Source organism: Eulemur rufifrons, chromosome 16, assembly GCF_041146395.1.
Source record: "Eulemur rufifrons isolate Redbay chromosome 16, OSU_ERuf_1, whole genome shotgun sequence".
NCBI lineage: Eukaryota > Metazoa > Chordata > Mammalia > Primates > Lemuridae > Eulemur > Eulemur rufifrons.
Window position 1 is genome coordinate 76,860,969 of NC_090998.1, and position 17,042 is coordinate 76,878,010.

A 17,042-nucleotide genomic window follows, 5' to 3' on the forward strand; every position below is an offset into this window, starting at 1 on the left:
ATTGATAGTTGTATAACCATTGTTGGCCAAACAGTAGTCATCATAGTAGTTATTGCCTTCACTTGTGTAATCATCAAATGCACCGGCATCAAAATTTGCAGAATGGGAGGGTGTGGGGAGGTAGGATAGCTCTGCATAATTGCAAAGCTAATTTAAAAGCCTAAGCTTTTAGTTATTCCATAGGTTTATAAGGAAATGCTTCACCAAAGCTCTTGGTGACACAGAGCACAATATTGTGTGGGAAAACTTGGGCCTCAATGACTGAATCAAAACTGCATCTACTAAGAAGATTTCGACTTGGACTCTGAGGAACTTTTAGAAAAATCTGAACCAATTTATTGTGCTTATATTTTCCTATTTATGTATGCCTAACAATGATATATGATTTTTCAATAATCTGACAAAATGATTTTTAAACAATCTGTCTAAACAAGAGGTCTAGATTAGTACATTAGATTTCTTTTTAACAACTATAAAATAAAAATTCTAGGTGACAACATAGCTTGTGTCATAGTCAAATTGATGTTTTTCTCTGATGCAGTTGATAGAAAAGTTTAAGTATACATGGGAAGTAACTTATACTTTTACATCAGATTAGCGTGGGTGTAAATTCTGGTTTCAACACTTAATAGCACTGGGACCCTGGGTATGTTACTAGGTCTTAATGACAGAATAAAATTTGTAAAATGTGGCTAATAATTACTATTTTGCAAGTATTATCAAAGTCTTCCTTTCATTTGGTAAGACTTTAGTAAACATTTATTTTATTTTTTAATTAAAAAGTTATAAACACATCACATATTTCTTTTAAAAAATCTTTCCTGATTGATTTTGTAGTTTCAATATATGAAATAGCATGTATTTTACAAATGAGCTTTTCTGTCACTTAATTGAGTAGGAAAAAACCAACAGTCTAGAAAGTTTGATGGAGTCCAAAATTACAGACCCATGGGTTTCCCCTTAAACTGTGGAGATGTGGAATCTGACAAGACTCCGTGTTAACTTCTCATGAAGACATGGCTTGACATAACATCATGCATCTGGATTTCATAGCTGGACTTTTGTAATAGCATTTTTGTAATAGAATCTTTGTCTGCTCATCCAGAGACTACATTTCCTAGCTTCCTTTGCAGCTGACTGTGGCCAGATGACTAAGTTCTGGTCAGTGGTATGTGAGGAGAAATAAGCTATGCAACTTTGGGTCACACCCTTAAAGTGAAGATGCAATCTTCTCCCCCTGCCTGTTGTTTTGAATGCCGCTGGGATGGTGATAGCTGGAGACATTTTCTTGGGTCAAAGATGGAAGCCATGTGTTAAAGGTAGCAGAACAAGACAGAAATAACATGGGTCTAGATGATTTTGGAGCCTCCTCATCCTACCCTGGGACCACTGACTCAGACTATCATGTAAGAAAGAAGCAAACTTTTATCTTGTTTAAGCCACTATTATTTGGGCTTTCTCTGTTACAGCAGTCAAAAAATTTATGTTAACCTCTCCATTTCATAATTCTGTCCCTCTCATTATTTTCTTTCCCTAAACAAGGTGACTTAACTCCACCCACATGTGTGCCCATCTTATAAAATGGCTTCTTTGATTAAATTCCTGAGTTTCTATTCTGAGAACTGGCTAAATTTTCTGGAAACCTAGTTGCCTTGGAATTGCGAGTCTTTTTCCCTGGAGAATGGAGCTCTGTCCTAAAGCTGAGCCCCAATACCCATGGAAAATTTTTCTCAAAATCTGGTTCCCGTTCACTCTGACCACCTGGATGTTCTGTTATGCTTCCTGTCTCCTCTTAAGGTCCCCTCTTCCTTAAGTTGGACCCAATGCTAACCATTACCTTAGGTTGGCTTTTCCTGTCCCTGCCTATGTGATCCTTTTTGTTCATCATGTTCCATCGGGAAAGTCCAGAGATAGCTTTTTCCATAGCCCCAGAAAACAGACCTGGCCCCTTATCCTAATCTCTTCCTGCTGTGCTCTGAGCTCTTTAGCTGAAAATAAATGGAAGAAGCTTGCCAAAACATACTAATATTTATACATTTTTGAGTGACTATTGTGTAAGTGGCCCTGTTTTAGGCATTATCTCCAATCCTTATAACAAGTCTAAAAAACAGTTTTATTATTCCCATTATGCAGTTGAGGAAACTGAGGCTCAAAATGGATAAGTGTCTTATCCAAGAAGCCTCTTCCAATAGGTAACAGATCTTCACCTGAAACCCAACCTACATTCTTCCCATTATACAATACTATCTTCCAAGCCCAATGTTAAGACAAGGGTACAGAGATCAGGACTCATTGAAAAGAAGAAAAGGAATCTTTAGTGATCAGGTGCTAGCACAGGTACACAGATTTCAGAGAGGTTAAGGGGCTACCTAGCACCCCTCTCTAGAGGCCATATTAACACCAGTATACTAAGATTAAAGTTTCAAAGCTGCACAGATGAAAGGATGCTCTCCTTCTGACTTTTGCTTTTGGGATTTTTTTAAAAAATCATTTTTCTCACCTTTCCTTCCCAGGTTTCTTCTGTTTCCCTGTCCTTGACAGACATTTTTCCCTAAGCCCTCTGAATTATTATGGAGTAAAATGGCTTAATTTCCCTAGGTGTCTTTATTGAATTCTTTCACAGTGTTTTATGGAAAATATCTGATTACTAATTCATAGAACAGAATATTATGAGATTCTCTGCTAAGTGGCTGCCATGGTGCTATGCAGGTCCTGCAGCCTCTGCCATCTCCAGCTCTGACCCACTGCCTCAGGCTCAGAAATAGGGAGGCAACTACGTTTCAGCATCTTGCAGTTTATTACATCACCTCCTGAACAGCTCCCAAAAAGAAAATACTGCTCCCAGCCTTTTGGCAAAACTCTTAAAAGATTAGAAAGCAAGGCATTTTAATATAGAAATTAAGATTTGGGGGTTCTGGAATCAGACTGAGTTTGAATCTCATAGCTTCTGCTTAAATGACCTTGGGACGGTTTCTTAATCTCTCTGTCCCTTTGTTTCATGGTCTAGAAAGTGAGAGTATTAACTACCTCACAGAGTATTTATGGAGATTACATGATCTAGTAGTGCCTGGCTCATATTAAGTGCCACCCTAAAAGTTAACTATAACTCTTCTAATTTAGAGTAATGAGAGTCCTGAGAAACCTGGTGCAAAGTATCATAGCACATAAAAGATTCTGTGAGTACCTGCACCGCCTAACCATTTTCTGATCTCTCTATATATAACACTTATAAACATGAAATTACATGAAACTATGGTATTTTGCATGTTTCCTCTAACTCAGCTGTGTTGACAAATACAGCACGCAAAGTAGAAATGTCCTGAGTGATCAGATGATTCAGGGAAGAGGGTGAATCCTCAATAGAGATGTTGTAGTCATAGTCAAAATGAGTCACCCATGAAGAGACTCATTGTGGGCTAACATTCCACCTGGCTTGACTAAATTGTAGACTTCTATCTTCCTGACTAGAGCTTCTGACCTCCCTTTCTTTAGAGCATTTACTGTACAACTTGCAGTTGTAAATTTCTTTCCTGCCCCTTTCAGATGTAAATCTTCTCCCAGCCTCTCACTGACTTTACAAGCCAGAAATGTCTTTCCCAAGGACCTGGAAGCCATCCCTTTGAAATATAATCATCAAAAAAGATAGTGTCCCTATCTCCCAGTCTCTGGGGAAAGGTAAGAGACTAATTTCTATAAGCACCAACAAATAAACAAGATTTTCCTTCAGAATAAAGGAGTATGAAAGAAGTGACCTTGTAGGGAGTGATGGGCGTGGCTCAGATTCAAACAGAAGATCAATTGCTGTCATTACAGAGAAATTACAGGACATGTTCATCTCTTAGAGGTTAGGTAAGCCTTGAGTAAACTAGACAAAAGTCCAATTAAATACCAGGAAGTGTTCTATGTTCTATCATATTATGGAAAGATCTCCGTTAATTTAATGTGGGTTAAGAAAACAAGATGAAGAATAGCATGTAGAGTATGCTACTATTTGTTAAATAGCTTACACAGGAGGAATAAAGAGGGGAAGGAATATATTTAATTATTTGCTTGTATCTTGGTTAAATATCCCTGGAAAGATGTATCTGACACTGTGTGGTTGCCATTCGGAGAAGAAATGTGTATCTGAGGTAACAGATAGTACAGGGAAATTCTCTTCCCCGAATAATATATAAACTTTTATACTTTCTTATTTGTGAATCATGAATCACATATGTTATCTATTTAAAAAAATACAAAATCTTTCTGGAGAAATTTTCTCAGCATTAAACAAAAAGTCAAAAATAATGAATATTTTTAGTTTTCTTCAGTCTGGAATCTTAAAATTGAAAAGACATGTACCCAGTGAAGAAATTCAGGACATGAAGGTCCCATAGGTTTATGAAAACCATTGTTAGCACACAGGAATTGGGGTGAGCTCAGCATACACCTATGCCCAGGGTATCACTGTGCTACCATAAGATACAGCCAAGACTACACTGGACTCAGGAACATGTGAACAGATTAAATAAAATGCATCTTAAATTTGTATTAGAGAACCCAAGCCTAAGCATACTAAAACTCTCTTATTTGACATCTCATAATGTGAAATGTTCAATAATTTTTCAAGTCTAGAATATGGTTGCTGTTTATTTAAGATATGAACTGCTGTTGATCTCGTGATTGGATCTTCCCAAATGAAACAGAGGCTCCATATCTTTCTTTGACATACTTGGTGATATTTTTATAATAGCACTACTAGTAGGTCTAAAAACTTTTAACTCCAGAAATTCAAGGTCTGGAGTACTGACTTCCAGGAGTTAAAAAAAGTCTTTCTTAAATTGATAATTCTTCATTATTGCAGTCTTCAAAACTGCAAAACATATTTTTTGCTTATATGCACTTTTCCTCCTTCAAATGGATATAGGTATGTGCATACACACATATCGACACATATACACACACAAATATGGGAGGAGTTGAAAATAAAATGTTTTAAAGAATATTTGCATTTTTCCTAGAAGAGGCCTCATAGTTTCCATCAGACACGCAAAGCAGTTGGTGACTCAGAAAGGGTTAAATATCACTAAATAATGAACATCACGTGTCTGAGTCACTCCTTTCCCTTTTCCTACAGCTACCATTTAAATCTAGGTTGTCAACTTCCCTTGGGTCCAGATGACCGTGATAGCAGCATAGCTGGCCTGTCTGCCTTCACGTTTTCCACACTCTGTACTATATGCTCAGCCAGCCAGTTGTTAGCATAATCATTTTTGAAATAATTTACTGCCTACTTTATCAAATTAGTTGAGCATTTGACTGTAGGTCGAACTACAGCTAAATGCTCCTCAGCAATTGTGATTGTGCTATATTTGTGCAGTTGCGTGTGAGTACTTGGTTGTCTTAGTCTACTGTCCTGGAATTCCTCTCCATTCCTGTATTTATTAGTGGGGAAAACTACCTTGTTTATTTTGTCCATAGAGTGAACAAAAATTTTTTAATATATAAAAATGAACTAGAAAATATGTTCACTCCTTCAGGAAGAAAAGCATCTTAATTTTTTTTTTTAGAAACCTTCCAGAGGCAGGGTGAATGGTCCAGGTATGCATACAAAGCAACTATTTTCTTGAGTTTATTGAGTTCATACAAACTGCATTCAGTTGCCTGAAGAAAATAAAAATGAAAACAGTGACTTCTAATTTAAACATAAAGAGTTTTCTGGAGAGGTGACAGAATAATTAACAGACCTTTACAGTTTACACGTGCTTTCGTTATAAATGATCTCATTTAATTATACCAAGTAGACATTTGTCATTATTCCCATCTTAAAGAACAAGGTAATGAAGGCTCAGAGTGATGAAGTAACTTGTCCAGCCCAGGGCACACAGCAAGGAGGGGAAGGAACTGGGATTCTGAACTCACTTTCTGACGTCGTATTTCATACTCTTTCATGTATAGTGAGAATGGTGCCCCAGCCTTACTGTTACATAAAATTTTAGATAGTGTATGTAATTTTATTATTAAGTACCCCTCAAATTCTGGTACTAAAGTAATTGATATACAGAACAGGTTAAATAAAAAGGGCCTTTTTTTGAAAGGGTAAGGAAAAATAGCATTGATGTTGGGAACCAATGTGTGTTTATTATATCATGGAGAAAGCTAGAATTCCCCAGTAGAAAAGTCTTTGCAGAAGCACTACCTTATCACTGTACACCTGGCCATATATAAGTCATAGGTAGGATATCCCCCTTTCCCTGAATTCTAATGAAAGCATTGTTCCAAATCTGTATCTATAGCTTTTATAAAATGACCCATGGGGAAAATTCCTTCTAGAGTTTAAAGCTAGAACATAGTTTCTTTCTCTATATGCCTTTATGATACCGCCTTTATCATGACTGCTGTAGCCCACTTTTGTCTTGATTGCCACAAGAATCTCAGAGTCAAGTTGTATCCTTTGTTGTAGTCATTTTCCTTAGTTTAGGTTTTCTGGAATCTTTTCTTCCTTTTTTTACACCCCTTTTAGATATTTTCCTTTTAAACTATCTGGTTCATATCTTTTACTATTGTTTCAATGACTTTGTATTTTACTGTAATTATATCTTTTATTATAAGCCTTCTAAACTCTATTTTGGAGATCTGCAGAGTACAAATAGAGTACCACTCTAAGGGACACGAGCACTTACCCCATTGAAAAAAATAATGAGTAAACCAGGTGCAAATGGTTTATTTAAATGCTTGAGTAGCTCACACAGAAGTGTTTGTTGTAAGTGCCCAGGGTAATAGAGTTCTGTTTTCTTTCCTTTATTCTTATAATAAAAGGCTTGGTGGCACTATCACAACCATTTCATGTGTCAGCAACAGTAGATAATAGGTATTTGGTATTGTACATTATGCTTTCATTAAAATAAGCCTTTTATTTTACATACGTTTTATGATTATGCACATTTGGTATAATCCAAAGACATAATGGTGGAATTTTCTAAGGAAATTCTCGGTTGCAATAGAATTGTATCAGAAGGAGATACAAAAATCAATCTGTATATTATCTAGGGTACATATCTTAAGTATATAATTATGTTGTCTCTATCATTCTGATTACCATAGGAATATAATACACATCACACACTCATACACACAGACAAGCATGCATTTGTTTTTCTAAACATTGGCTACAGCAGAGAAAATCAGCATAGTCTTTGAGGGGCAACCCTGGAAAAATGTACTTTGTGGTATGATTAATACTAAAAGAGGAAAAGAGAACTGGCTGAGAAGTTCAAAGGTGAACCAAAAGAGGCCTAAGAACTTTTTAGTACTGTCAATAAAAAAAAAAAATCCAGACTTAGACAAAGGTGAGACTTAAAAAAACTATTGCAATAGGGAGAATGTTCCTTCCTTCAGATTTTCAACCATCTCAAAATCAAACAGAAAAGGCTTTTCTTTTATATGGAAGGTTCAACAGGACTAGCAGGAACTTAGAGGGTGGGGCTGAGTAGTCATCATGATCATATGATATGACAGGAATGCTTCTCTCTGTGATCAGCTGATTTGAAGGGAATTGTTAAGGGGGGACCTTCTGCATTTTAGTACCTGCTCAGATTTAGGGCAAGCCAAAGTTCAGGAGCCTGTGGGGAGGAGAGATAGATACCTGACTAAACCTTGGTCAAGCCAGGTAAGTGGGAAGAAAATGGCAATTATGAGCATTTGGTCAGGATCTGCGGCCTAGTGGAAAATATAAGCCATCACAATGCTAACTTCTCTTTTGTCATAAAACTCTTTATAAAAAGTGTAGTGGAGTCAAAAAGCAGGGAAAATATAGTATCATAAATTCTGCATTTATTCCCATTTGCATCACAAATGCACACACAATCGCAGCTAGTCTGTAAGTCTCCTACAAGTCAGCATAAGGTTTACTAAGGGAGCCAAGATGCTGAGGTGAAAGTCACTTTTGCCCACAAATAAAAAGAACTGATCTAGCTTACAGACATATATCACTTAGATTATGCATTTATTGTATTAATATATTAAAAAACATTGTAAAATGATGATCTGGCAACATTCCTAGAAGAACCTCATTTGAAATACACATACTTGAGATTTATTGGTCATTTGTCCTTAAGAAATTAAGAAGTGGAAAGCTTTAATGGAGGACATTCTGCCAAAGTATAACTTCATGAAACAAAAGATAAAAGTATGAGTCATAGAATTATAGAGGGGGAGAAGACCTAGTCCTATCCTTTTATTTTCAAGTGAGGAAGCTGAGGCTTATCATGAGGTATTTTTTAAGTCACACAGTAAGTGAGCGCAGAGGTGGGAAGAGCAATGAGGTCTCAGAGCTCCTTTCCTCCTCGAGGATGAACTTCATGAATGCAATTTTGTTTCACAGGTTATTGAATTTACTAATTATCAAAATAAGGCAAAGCTATGACTTATTGTTAAAAAAGAAGAACAAGTTGCAATGAAATGTATTTGGCATGATTTCATAATCTTGAATTACAGATAATATCTATCTATCCATCACCTATCTGTCATCTATCAATCTGTATGTGACTGCATGAAATTGGAGAAAAGAGTGAAAGTATGTACACCAGACTAACATTAGATATTCACAGGAAGGGCAAGACAAAGAAGTAAGGACAAAAAAATGAAGCAAAATAGCATTTGGTGAAATGGCATATGAAAATGAAGATTGTAAAGTTCTACCTATAAAATTATTATTAATACAAAAAATTGAATGTGTACATAGACAAGGACATGGCCAAAAGAAAATACCACTTTGATTGGGGTTGGCTTATGGATAATTTTTAAATTTACCTTAAAAATATTTGAAATAACATGAAAAATAAAAATAAAACAAGTCAAATGAATCCCTTTTCTAAAACCACTGAAGCATACCCTGATAAAAAGAATTATGTAATTATAAACAGTATTCACTTAGCAAATATTTATCTAATTATCAGCATTAATAGCTATAAAATCTATGTTTCATATGTAAATGTTTATATATATGTGTATGCATGTTTCTCTATATATTTTATTTGTTTACCATATTTGTGTACTAGATTGGTATATACATTTTTATTAAATGGTTTAGACAATGAAAATAATAGTAATGTATACTCACTGTAAAAAGTTTAGAAAATTTAGAAAAAGAGAAAGCAGAAAATAAAAATCACTGATAATCTTATCCAGAGATATCCACTGTTAACCTTTTTTTATATGTCTTTCCAGATCTTTTTGCATGTCTGTGTATTAAAAAATGGGATGATGTTTTACTTTATTTTCTACTTTTTCACTTAGCAACATATTATGGCTATATTTCTATGGTAATAAATATAGATGCAATGCCATTTTTAATTAGTTATATAACATTTTATCATAAGGAATTACTGTATTTTGCAAATTTTTTATTAATGATCATTTGGTTTAATTCTATTTTTAAATGACCATAAACAATGCTGAAATGAACAACTTCATATATGTATTTTTTCTTTTGTTCAGTTGCTTCCTTAGAATATAGTCCTATAAGTGACATGCAATTATAAAATATTTAATTTCCTAACTCCCTAGAAGGTTATACTTGAGTATCAAAAGTGCTAGTAGATGAAAAACCCTTTGTTATCAGGACAAAATAACCAGTATAAGCCATAAAGTTTTTCTCATGAGTAAGTGACATACATTTATTACTCAATTCTTCATTATATTTTGGGAAAATAAACTAACAAATTTATATCTAAAACCAATCATAATGAGCCATGACTTATGAAACTCTACTTTCTATCTTTCAGATTGCTCCTAATTATTTTTACTTCCTCTTCTCTTGCCAGTTTGAGGTCATTAATGGTGGATTTTGTAAAATGCACTGATATTTATATAAAAGTTATTCAATAGTATATATATTTTTAAGAGATGGGATCTTGCTCTATTCCCCAAGTCAGAGTCCAGTGGTCTGATTATAGCTCACTGTAAACTCCAACTCCTGGGCTCAAGCGATCCTCCTGCTTCAGCCTCCCATGTAGCTGGGACTGTAGGTGTGCGATATCATATCCCCCTAATTTTTTAAAATTTTTTGTAGAGATGAAGTCTTGCTATGTTGCTCAGGCTGGTTTCAAATTCCTGGCCTCAAGCAGTCCTCCCACCTCAGCCTCACAAAGTGCTGGAATTACATGCCTGAGCCACCATGCTTGGCCCCAATTAATATTTTTTAAGCATCTACAAAAAAGACTTTTTGCAACTATTTTCCAGCTTTATGATAAATGTGCAAGGGGTACATGCTATCAAATAAGCATGATCCCTAATCCCTATACTTAAGATACTTACATATGTCAGAAATAATGGATGTTTATCCATACTTTGGAAATGTTTTCTTTTAAGGGAATAATGGGTGGAAGGGAAAAGAGAAGTCCCAGAAGGGAGACGTCATCTGTTAATATCTAGTATGTACTAGGAATGTAGTTAACCACTTTCTCATTAATTAGAGCTTCTCAATAATATTGAAGAAAGGAGATATTATTTATTAAAGCTGTTTTCCATATGAAGAAGTAAGGTTCAGACTGATTGAATGATTTGCCCAAGATGACACTACTAGTAATTGTTAGAGTGAGTATGCAGAACTAGCTGATACATTTTTGAATTAACACAATAAGTTTTCAACAATTTGAGCTTCCCAGCGATAGAATATATTGTCTCTGAAAGTAGCGAACTTACCAGCATGGGAAGTATGTAAGCACATGTTAGTGATGATGGTTGATAACGTATCAGAGATGTTATGAAAAACATTCCAGTACTAATGGATGACTGCACTTACTCATCTCTCTAACCTCTTGTTGAATTGAAAACAGGGTACCATTTTTTAGTTATTGATATATCATGAGCAAATATTAGAACACAGAATAATATTTGACTATTTTACACGTAAGGGAAACCTGACTTCACATATAAACATTCCCTCCAATTTCAAAACTAAAAAATCTGAGCCATATTTGAATGATCAAAATTTATATTATGCAAGTTATTTTAGTTTTTAAACTATTTGGAATGTGTGGTGCTAAATAAATTTTAGCATCTCTTACACTAAGAACACAATTGTTTGGCTCATTAAACAAGATCTCTTGATAAAGATTAGTTAACTCATGCTAGCCTAACAATTACTGAAATTCACATTTTTACATGTGTATTCTATTAAGAGATTCCTTAGATTTAATCTGTCTGAAAAAAATAAGTCATTTAGTGAAGTGTTACATAAAATAATAATAAAAATAAATCCTCTCCTGATTTAGATTAAATAGTGTGCTTGTGTGCTAATGTATTCGACTACCCACCTTCCCCAGTTGGTTCTATTAAAAATAGTAATGTAAAAAGAAATAAAAATCAAAAATAAAATATGCCTGTTGCAAAGCATTCTACTGAAGCTTTTATGTGTAATTTAACAGTTCATGGAAAAAAGAATATTGCTGAAGGCAAGGAAAATTCTTCCTCTGAAAATAAGTGAAACCCAGGTTGTCATTAGAGCTTGTGGATTCACTTTTGGGAGGCAGGATATATTTAGGGCCGTGACTCATTTACATACATGACCATGTGGCCTGTGCTTTGGGAAGGCTGAGAGGTTTTAGCTAACGCCCTCCATACTGATGGGTGGGCTTTGCTAAGAGGGCGTGGTTGGTTCTACATGCAAACACCCCCTTAGGGGATGTCAGGGTGACTGGGCCTAAAAGTAAGAAGTGATGGGATAGCTTCTGTTGTTCTATGTAGGCAGCATATTTTATTGAAAACAGTATGGCCTTTAAGAAGAGAAAAATATCGGTTTGAAGCAGTTGACTTTGGCAAGCTACTTAATTTTTCAAAGCCTTTCTTCATCTATAAAATGGGTATAATACTTCACTGCACTGTTTTGAGAATTGAATACAAAATTGTTTACAGCAGTAAATTGCACATCATCTGATACACAGAAAGAATGGATTACATTTTAGTTTCCCTCTTCTTTATCATGTCTCTAATAGTAAATACATTTTTTAATGCTTCTCTAGATTTTGAGGAATGATATTCCCATTTCAGCAGGGGGACAGCTATTAATTGTGACAAAGTACCTCCTGGTACAGATCCAGAGCTATATGAGCAAACATCAGGGTCCTGGAAGCAACCAAGACCTCAGGAAGAGGCAGTTTCAGGGGCAATGAAGACATTTACCGTCCTACTCAGAAAGGGCCATGTGAGTTCCCCCTGTTTCTGCAGACCCAGGGAGAAGGTGGAGCTTAGATCAGGAGGCCAGAGAACATTTACTCTGCCTTAGTGAGTTCCTAAAGTCCTAGAAACTCCCTGTGGAGGGTCTCTACTGCTATCAGAGGCTCTGAACTTGGGCCCTCAGACTCTAGGAGGAAGGGGAGCAAAAGCTTAGAATGCAGATTGTGAGATTAATGTTAGTTCCTGCTTTCAGAGCTGTGTATTTTTCAGCAAATGACCTAAGAATTACATTTCATCTATCCAATATAGACAATTCACTCTATGATAAAATTCTTTATGAATTCATTTTAATAGCTTTCATTTATAACTATAACTTAGATGGAATTTATATATTGACAAAAGCACGTTTTTAAAAGATACAACTCTAGAATATTTCTCTTTGAGTACAATTTAACCTTACATATAAGAAAAAATGCATTATAACTAAATACTACTTTTATACTAATGTACTTGAGATCAATCTAACATAGTCCATATACCTGTCATCTGTTTAGTGAAACATGAGATTGTTAAAAACCAGTTCAGAAATAGGAGAGTGTTTGTAAGATTACCTGCCACCCTTGTGTATTGTAAAGTCTGGGCTCTTGATTACTCTGCATGCTTGCTGTTGTGTGATGATAAGCATGTCCTGTGGAGCCACTTACTTCCCCCCATGTTGCTTAAGTGACCCTCAATCCCATCAAGGAAACCATTCACCTGATTCTTAGAATGTGTGAGAAGGTGAAGTAGTTCTAGCGGACATGGTAAATTTGTTAACTTGAAAGCACTTCCTTGTGGTACAATGACAATGGTTAAGAAATAAAACTTCCAGCTGGACATGGTGGCTCACGCCTGTAATCTCAGCACTTTGGGAGGCCAAAGAGGGAGCATCACTGGAGGCCAGGAGTTTAAGACCAGCCTGAGCAACATAGCAAGACCTCATCTCTACAAAAAATAAAAGGAAAATTAGCTGGGCATGATGGCACATACCTGTAGTTTTAGTTACTTGGCAGGCTGAGGCAGAAGCATTGCGTAATCCCAGGAACTTCATGCTGCAGTGAACTATGATTGGGCCACTGCAATCCAGCCTGGGTGACAGAATGAGACACTATCTCTCAAAAAAAGAAAGAAAAAAAAAGAAATAAAACTGCAAAAATGAGTCCACATGAAAGCAACTTAGAACATGAGTGGTTATATCTTAACTACAATCCTCAGTGATCAAAAAGAAAAGCAAGATTTCCTATGTATCTTCCTGTGTGGCATCCACTCTAATTAGAAAGACAAGTCATGCATACTTGCATGAGAAAGCTGGAGAATTTATATGTGTTAATCACCTGCTATGCTCTAAATTATAAAGTTGAGCATTCCTAATCTGCAAATCCAAAATCCAAAATTCTCTAAAATATAAAACTTTTTGAGCACCTACATGATGCTACAAGAAAATTTTACACCTGACCTCATGCAATAAGATCACAGTCAAAACCAGTCAAAACTTTTTGTTTCATGCACAAAATTATTAAAAATATTGTATAAAATTACCTTTAGGCTATGTGTAAAAGTTGTATATGAAACATGAATGAATTTGGTGTTTAGACTTGGGTCCCATCCCCAAGCTATTTCATCATGTATATGCAAATATTCCAAAATCCAAAACAAATCTGAAATCTGAAAAACTTCTGGTCCTAAGCATTTCAAATAAGGGATACACAAACTGTTGTAGTATGATGTAAAATTTAGTCTTCCAACAGGCTTGACTGATGGTTATTAAAAATCTGAATTTATAGGTAAGGAAGTTGACATAAGAGAGGTCAGAAATTACAAAGCTGGGATTTGAAACCAGGTCCATCTAACTTCAAAATCAGAATCCAGAGGTGAAACCATCCGCATATGGTAATCTAATCTTTGACAAAGCAGGTTAAAATATATACTGGGGAAAAGAATCCCTTTTCAATAAACGGTGCTGGGAAAACTGGATAGCTACATGCAGAAGATTGAAACTGGATCCCCACCTCTCACCTCTTACAAAAATCAATTCTAGATGGATAACAGACTTAAACCTAAGGCATGAAACCTTAAGAATCCTAGAAGAAAATGTAGGGAAGACTCTTTCAGACATTGGCCTAGGGAAAGAATTTATGAAGAAGACCCTGAAAGCAATCACAGCAGCTACAAAAATAAATAAATGGGACCTGATTCAAATTAAAAAGCTTTTGAATAGCAAAGGTAACTATCATTAGAATGAATGACAACCTACAAAATGGGAGAAAATATTTGCTCTCTACACATCCCATAAAGGGCTGATAACAATAATCTATCTAGAACTCAAAAAAATCAATAAGAAAAAAAATCAAAAAACACCATCAATAAATGGGCGAAGGACATGAACAGAAATTTTTCAAAAGAAGACAGAATAATGGCCAGCAAACACATAAAAAAATACTCAACATTTCTAATCATTAGGGGAATGCAAATCAAAACCACAATAAGATAGCACCTAACTCCAGTAAGATTGGCCTTTATCAAAAAATTCCAAAGCAACAAATGCTGGTGAGGATATGGAGAGATAGGAACGCTCTTACACTGCTGGTGGGACTGCAAATTAGTGCAACCTCTGTGGAAAAGAATTTGGAGATATCTCAAAGAGCTACAAGTAGAACTACCATTTGATCCAGCAATACCACTATTAGGCATCTACCCAAAGGAACAAAAGTCATTCTGTAATAAAGACATCTGCACTCAAATGTTTATGGCAGCACAATTCACTAAAGCAAGTATGTGGAAACAACCCAAGTACCCATCAATCCATGAGTGGATTAATAATATATGGTACATGTATACAGTGGAATACTACTCAATTACAAAAAACGATGGTGATCTAGCTCCTCTTATATTTTCCTGGATAGAGCTTGAGCCCATCCTCCGAAGTGAGGTATCACAAGAATGGAAGAATAGGCACCACATGTACTCGCCATCAAACTAGCACTGACTGATCAACACGAAGGTGCTCACACAGTAGTAATATTCTTTGGGGGCGGGGGGTTGGGGGTGGATAAACTCACAACTAATGGACGTGGTGAGCACTGTAGTGGGGGAAGGGCACATCTCAAATCATGGTTGGGATATGGCAAAGTCATAACATGTAACCAAAATGTTTGTACCCCCATAATTTCCTGAAATAAAAAAAATAAATAAATAAAACAAAAAAATATCTGTTCTCTGAAAGAATTCTAAAAATGCAAACCTGGGAGTACATGATGATATAGAATATATTATCACATCAGATATCTAGCATCACCAAAGAATAGGGTGTTCTACATAATATGAGGCATTCAATATAATTGAATCCTATTGCCAACACTGATTTGTGTGGCATTTGAATCTGATTTCAAGTGGGAAATCAGAAGCGGTGTTTGTGAAAATTATGCGTTAATGTGTTCGGAATGAGAGCCAAAGGGACTGACCTAAAATAAATTCAGTAAATTTTATTTAATTTTATTTTTGTCTTAGTTCTGGACAGTTGAGGTTGCTGGAAAGTTTCAAATTACTATATAATTGCTGAGGAAATTAAAAGGAAAAAAAAAAGAGGAAACTGATTTCTATGAGTAAAACTAGTTAGATGATTCATAGAGACTGTCATATAGCTATATATATAGAAGTGAAGATGAGAGAGTTCCAAGACTTTTCCTGGCCCAAGAGGGTTCCAGATCTTTTCCTGGTCCAATAAATATTTCGTTTATAAAATACCTGACATTGGAAGTGTGTGGGTGGGGGGAGGGCAAACAAAAACACTGAAACAAAGTAGGCAAGAGCATACAAAATTGAATGCTGATCCTTCATCTCCATTAACTATGATTTTATTCTCCCAATCATCTTCTGAGGTTTTAAGCAACAAACTTCATAAATGCTCAAAAAACTACACAGCTCTGTTAAAGCCAGGCATAGCTGTTGAGTTAGGGCCTTCCAAAGTGACTTTCTGGAGATGGACAACACATACTATGTGAAGTATAGTGGCATTTCCTCTTGCTCATTCTAAATTCACCTCCCATTAATTTCATTGTGCGTCCCTTCCCATTGTCAAGCAAAAAAAGAACACTCAGATTTCAACATAATAATTTCGAAGAGTTAAACCATTCATGTTCGATTTTTCTCTTTTCTTTACTAGGGTACCCTGGAGTTCTATGCTGTCTTTTAGTAACAACTCTTCTCTGGTACCAATTGACTGGTGGGTTTGTTATGACCTGTATTACAGTTGACACACCACAACAATTCCAGGGAATACAGCAAATTTACCATTAAGACTGTGAGAATAGCTGATATGATAAGATTCATAAAGAAAAGGCTTATGTGTATTTATCTTAGTGTGACCACAGTGTTGAATGCAACGTCTCCCTCATGGGAGGACAAGGTGGGAGCTAAACTTTAATACATATCTACATGTGTCAGACTTCCACATCTATGCCATTTCACTTCTCTACAACGACCTTATATTAGCATCTCTATTTCTGTTAATTGGGGAAACCAAGTTGCCTAAGATCAAGCAACGAGTATGTAGCAGAATTGAGATCTGAATTTATGTCTGTTTGACTTTTTATTTCACCGTGTGATTTCCCGACCATACTCAGTACCCAAGATATCATTTGTGGAATGCCACCTTCATGTGGTTGTTGTTTATTACCTCTTTAGTTCAATCCAGCCTTGAGAGGGAAGGGACTGTGACTCAGTAAAGCTGTATTTCACAACTGGCTAAGGGCTGACTGGAATGCTACATGTTATGGTCAATCACTTACTTAGTACATCATTAGTGTATAATTAAGAGGTAAAAATTAAGGCACATATGGAGCCAGTCT

At 35.7% G+C, this 17,042-nt stretch overlaps 1 protein-coding gene across 7 annotated transcripts in view; it reads right to left on the reverse strand.

Annotated features, from left to right (window-relative positions):
- The window catches only part of ANKS1B (ankyrin repeat and sterile alpha motif domain containing 1B), a 967,677-nt gene that overhangs the window by 410,774 nt on the left and 539,861 nt on the right, over positions 1-17,042 (reverse strand). The window lies entirely within an intron of this gene.